This window comes from Limulus polyphemus, unplaced genomic scaffold (genome assembly GCF_000517525.1).
Source record: "Limulus polyphemus unplaced genomic scaffold, Limulus_polyphemus-2.1.2 Scaffold5204, whole genome shotgun sequence".
NCBI lineage: Eukaryota > Metazoa > Arthropoda > Merostomata > Xiphosura > Limulidae > Limulus > Limulus polyphemus.
The window spans coordinates 12,655-18,957 of NW_013670814.1; the positions used below are offsets into that span (position 1 = coordinate 12,655).

General features: G+C 32.3%; 1 long non-coding RNA gene across 1 annotated transcript in view; it reads right to left on the reverse strand.

Annotated features, from left to right (window-relative positions):
* LOC111089086 overlaps nt 1–4,927 on the reverse strand; it is a 15,035-nt gene extending 10,108 nt beyond the window's left edge. Inside the window, exon 1 of the long non-coding RNA XR_002613430.1 lies at nt 4,845–4,927. This is a non-coding gene — a long non-coding RNA (uncharacterized LOC111089086). The remainder of the gene's footprint in view (nt 1–4,844) is intronic.
* Between the last annotated feature and the right edge of the window lie 1,376 nt (nt 4,928–6,303).

The following is a 6,303-nucleotide window of genomic DNA, read 5'->3' on the forward strand; positions in this document are numbered from 1 at the left end:
ACAAAACGTACTGTTTGATTTGAAAGTCATAACATTATTGTGTGAAGTCACCCAGTCCCTGAATTATCTGTAATTAGTAACAAGAGGTAGATTAAGTTACAAAACGTACTGTTTGATTTGAAAGTCATAACATTATTGTGTGAAGTCACCCAATCCCTGAATTATCTGTAATTAGTAACTAGAGATTGACATAAGTTACAAAACGTACTGTTTGATTTGAAAGTCATAACATTATTGTGTGAAGTCACCCAGTCCTTGAATTATCTGTAATTAGTAACAAGAGGTAGATTAAGTTATAAAACTTGCTGGTTGACTCGAAAGTCACATTATTGTGTGAAGTCACCCAATCCCTGAATTATCTGTAATTTAGTAACAAGAGGTAGATTAAGTTATAAAACTTGCTGGTTGACTCGAAAGTCACATCATTGCGAGATTCTCAATCCCTGAATTATCTTTTCTATACAATGAAAACATAATCCCTGTTACTTTTTTTACATCACTGATTCGTTCCATAAATGTTGGAGCGATGTAGCGTTGTCATCTGTTTTTCTCTTTAGGTATTCATGTTTGTTGCTACTAATTGTTTTCCACGTTGCCAGGTGTACCATAGAACACTTTTTTGCTTACCCTAATGTTAACCTATTTCATGAATTGTGGAATATTCCGATACCATTTGAAAGACGAACATCCGTGTAAAGGCTGGATAAAAATTTTATTTTTCTTCTTTTTTTTTATAAGTGGTGAATAAATTTGATAATAAAAAAATCTTTAAATTTTTTTAGCAATATTTGGTGCCTCTGTTGACAAATAAAGATTGTAGTTGTCAATGCACAGAAACGTTTTTTTAGCAATATTTGGTGCCTCTGTTGACAAGTAAAGATTGTAGTTGTCAATGCACAGAAACGTTTTTTTAGCAATATTTGGTGCCTCTGCTGACAAATAAAGATTGTAGTTGTCAATGCACAGAAACGTTTTTTTTAGCAATATTTGGTGCCTCTGTTGACAAATAAAGATTGTAGTTGTCAATGCACAGAAACGTTTCTTGGAATTTTATTCATTAAAGCTAATGTATGTGTTTTTCTTATAGCAAGGTCACATCGAACTATCTGCTGTGTCTACCGAGGGGAATCGAATCCCCTGTGTTTAGCGTTGTTAATCCGTAGGCTTACCGCTGTCCCAGCAGGGGGACATTTTAAAGCTAATAAAAAATAATTTTAACAGCATAAATTGATTATCACCAAAAGTCAAAATAAACGGAGTTGAGAGTACAGTATAAATTTAATAACTGTCATGTGTCACTACACGCTGAAACGAAAGGAGGAGTTTTATATTTTAGAACACTTAGATTTTAGTAACAAATACTTTAAAAAGTAAACACTAGAAAACATTTATTGAAAAATAAGTGAAAAATAAAGAAAAACGTACTTAAAACTTTTGTGTACATTTTCTTGTAGAAAACTAATAAAAAAAGCCATTCACGAGAGTTCGTCACTTGTATTTTTTTTTCTCAAAAAATAAATCAACTAGTCAAAATTGAAAATAAAAAAAATCCAGTTATGAAAGCCAAAAATGATGTTATGGATAAAACACGTTTTGATAAAATAAAAAAAGAGCTATTGTACAGTAACTGAAACAATTATGGAAAGCTCAAAAGATTCACATACAGGAGTCAGAAACAATGACGAATTTATTAATGGCACAAACATTATCACAAAAAATACACAAGAAACGATAAAAAGGTTGTACAATAAACTAGAAATGCTTTTATACCCTCTCAGTATTTATAAAACCTATAGATCTTTCAGAATTTTCATATCGGGACTTTGTACAGACTATACAATGGTTATAAGTGTTCCATTGGCTTATTTACTGTCAAGATGAATACCTCGGCGGATCAGAATCTGTCATAGCCAGGTAGTTAGGTCGTTTGACTCGCAATCTGAGGGTCGCGGGTTCGAATCCCCGTCCCACCAAACATGCTCACCTTTTCAGCCGTGTCAACGTTATAATGTGACGGCCAATCCCACTGATCGTTGGTAAAGAGTAATACAAAACTTGGCGGTGCGTAGTGTTGACTATCACTTCAAAATTACAGACGAATAGCGCAGATAGCCCTCAAATAGCTATATATATAAGTAGTTGTCTCTGATTATTCGTTCACATGATTGTCTGTCAGAAATATCAACCTAGTTTCAATATCGAAATCTGTTCCTGCTAGAGACATCAGTCTAGTTTCTGTTGGGAAACATGTTTTGTGTTAGAAATATCAACCTAGTTTCAATGTCGAAACCTGTTCCTGCTAGAGACATCAGTCTAGTTTCTGTTGGGAAACATGTTTTTGTTAGAAATATCAACCTAGTTTCAATGTCGAAACCTGTTCCTGCTAGAGACATCAGTCTAGTTTCTGTTGGGAAACATGTTTTTGTTAGAAATATCAACCTAGTTTCAATGTCGAAACCTGTTCCTGCTAGAGACATCAGTCTAGTTTCTGTTGGGAAACATGTTTGTGTTAGAAATATCGGCTTAGTTTCTGTGACGAAAACTGTTTTTATTAGAAACATCAAAACAGTTTCTGTAACGAAACCTGTTTTTTTTTTGTTAGATACATCATTCAAATTTATATAGTGAAACCTGTTTATTTTAGAAGCGCCAGCTCAGTTTCCATATCGAAATATGTTCCTTTTAGAAACATCAACATTATTTCTAGAATGAAACCCGTCAATTTTAGAAACGTCAGCCTTGTTTCTATTAGAAACATTAGTCTTGATTTCTGAAACGAAACCTGTGTCGGTTGGAAACATTTGTTGCCTGTACGTTATTCTTTTCCTAAACTCTACTCATATTTGATATATGATATATTTATCTTTATAATATTGTATTTTGTTTATTATAAAAAAGCGTTCTTTTGTTAATTCCATTATTCGTACAATCATAAACTTATTTATTGTACAAATGGGTAAAAAACATATTAATTGCTTATTAGATGGGTGCCTGATGATGACAAAACCTTGTCGAAACGTTGTACATTTGATGTTATGTTAAACGTATATTAAAGTTTTTCTTCATTGCCCATTCAAGCCGTCTCCGGCCATTATTAATTGCTTATTGTTCGTAGTTGTTTTTAGTCTTAAGTTGAGTAAATGCATCAATGAACGTGTTACAAGATACACAATTTAGTTGTATTAGTTGAAACACTCCATTGTATAACCATTAAAAAAAAGAGATGATTGACAAAGTTTTTTCATAATATAAGACACAAAACAAATGTGTAAAATTTTCCATTAATTCAGTAAAAGTAGACAGGTTAACTAGATTCTCACATGAGCAAACTTGACCTATCATGTAAAATTTTTACTTAATTCAGTAAAAGTAGACAGGTTAACTAGATTCTCACATGAGCAAACTTGACCTATCATGTAAAATTTTTACTTAATTCAGTAAAAGTAGACAGGTTAACTAGATTCCCACATGAGCAAACTTCACCTATTATCTTATAAGCTGACTTCTACGCTCACACAACGTTTTAATCTCTTTTGTCGAGTTTCATTATACATTCGAATCTGCTGACGGTACAATTTACACGTATATGTTTTCATTTTCTTACATCATATATAACGTATGTTTTTTGCATAAATCGAGCCACGTCATTCTGAAAATCTGCTATTTCCAACCTTGACTGGAGCGATTAATTTTGATGTTCCTGTGAAGATAGTCCGAAGCTTTTCATTCATGGCTTAATATCCTTTCTAATACCAATCAAAATATAGCATTAAGTTTCAGGGTTTTTACTGATAGAATTTTTGGAGGCATAAACACAATTCTTTCCATTGACATAGGTAATTGAACCTTTGTATATCACCAAGTATCCATATTTTCACTACGAATTAGTGCAGGAATGTAACAGAACAGACGTTGTGATGTCACAGACGAATTGATGTTTTGAATGAACTTTGAGTCGACTAGTTGATCATACTTTTCATCACTATTAAAAACCTTGGGATCTTTTACAAGTTTTCACCTGGTCTTTTCTTTGCTAAAGCATTAAATAATTTTTATACTCTGTTGCAGCTTCTATGACACATCATTGAGTTTATGTAACAGACTGCTTGACTTTACAATAAAGATAAAAATTTATGTACATCACAAAAAACTTAATTATCAAATTGTTTTTATTTTTGTCTACATTCTCTCATTTCATGAATTATTTTGTCCGTTTCCTTCGTGAATCAGCTTTACGTGTTTTTCACATTTTTTAATACAGACATAAACATACAGAATAATGCTTAAGACACACCAACACGTGAAGTAACTTTGATCACACAGCAAGCAGTTCGCTACAAAACGGTTTACCATACATCAACACAACAACTATTTTAAGACACATCAACACACTAAAAATTGTTTAATATACACGAGCACATCAAGTAACTTTCATGCTTTTGTTTTTCTGAAAGTAGAATATTCCACGTTAAAAGGCTAAAGATTACGTGCGTTAGATGTATAAAGACGAAACCTGGCACCTAGATTGGCTATAGCATTATTTGTTCATGCCATTTTTATAAGAGCCACTGTTTTTTGTTGTTTTTTTTTGGTTTGTTCGCATTTTAATCTTTTTATGCCCATAGCCAGTTTTCAATTCATATACATTTAGCTGTTGGACATGTGACACTAGACAGAACCTCTGTTGAGTGTTATCTACTTGAAAAATTCGTATTAATGCAGGTCGAGATAAAGACAGTACCTTTTAGGTTCAAGAAAACATATTTTTGTAAATATGGACATTTATTTTGGTAGATAATTAGTCGAATATAACTAATTTATTATAAACACAACACTTCTCTTACAGGTGTCTCCTCGTCCCTATCCGTCCATATATATCCCATAATTCCTGTGATAAGCCAGTGGGTGGAAGGGGATGGAAGAGTTTAGCTGCAAGATCGTCTTGGTAGGGGATAGTCGTTGTGGGAAAACTGCCCTTATCCACAGGTTTACCAATGACAACTTTTTAGAGGTAAGTAAAGGTTTACTAGAAACTAACTTAAGAAAATCCATAATGATGAATTATAACCGTTTCTAAGGCGTACAAGAAATGTTTTAATAGTCATGTTGACAAGTAGCATAGGCTTGTTGACAGCAAGTATTTTTACGAATAACTAAAATTTTTCAGGATTATTTAGTAATTTTAGTGAAGAACACACCAGTATCAGTATAACATTACAAATGGTCTTAGATGCTCACACTCACCGAAGGTATCAAAGTTTAATGGTAATGTAAATATAGACGATTTTGATGTTGTACACAATTTAAACCAGTAATTTCACTGAAGCATCAATCCTTGCATTTAGTTTTTCCTTATCTGATTTTATATGTGGAATATCTAATCACTTCAATTCTAAGTTAACATACCATTCTGTAAAACAAATCGCATTTAAATTTTTAAGTAGGGATTAGAACAAGGAGTTCCTATAGTAACTTTATTTTTGAGTTATCATGAACAGTCTGTTAGTTCATCAATAGATATCACCAGAATGCAAATATTGTTTATTAAGAACACACCTAACAACGTGGGGTAACAACTATAGCTGTAAATACTGAAACACACCATTTTATAACAACACACTAATGGCAAGTTTAGTTCACTGAGAAATATCACCTTGAAATAAATATTGTTTTATAACAATACACCAAAGTTGGGTTTAATTCACTGAAAAATATCACCTGAAATAAATATTGTTTTATAACAATACACCAAAGTTGGGTTTAATTCACTGAAAAATATCACCTGGAATAAATATTGTTTTATAACAATACACCAAAGTTGGGTTTAATTCACTGAAAAATATCACCTGAAATAAATATTGTTTTATAACAATACACCAAAGTTCGGTTTAATTCACTGAAAAATATCACCTGAAATAAATATTGTTTTATAACAACATATCAAAGGTAGGTTTTGTTCACTGAGAAATATCACCTGAAGTAAATAATGTTTTCTAACAGCATGCTAAAGGTAGGTTTTATTCACTGAGAAATACCACCCTGAAGTAAATAATGTTTTCTAATAGCATGCTAAAGGTAGGTTTTGTTCACTGAGAAATACCACCCTGAAGTAAATAATGTTTTCTAATAGCATGCTAAAGGTAGGTTTTGTTCACTGAGAAATACCACCCTGAAGTAAATAATGTTTTCTTACAGCATGCTAAAGGTAGGTTTTGTTCACTGAGAAATATCACCCTGAAGTAAATAATGTTTTCTAACAGCATGCTAAAGGGAGGTTTTGTTCACTGAGAAATACCACCCTGA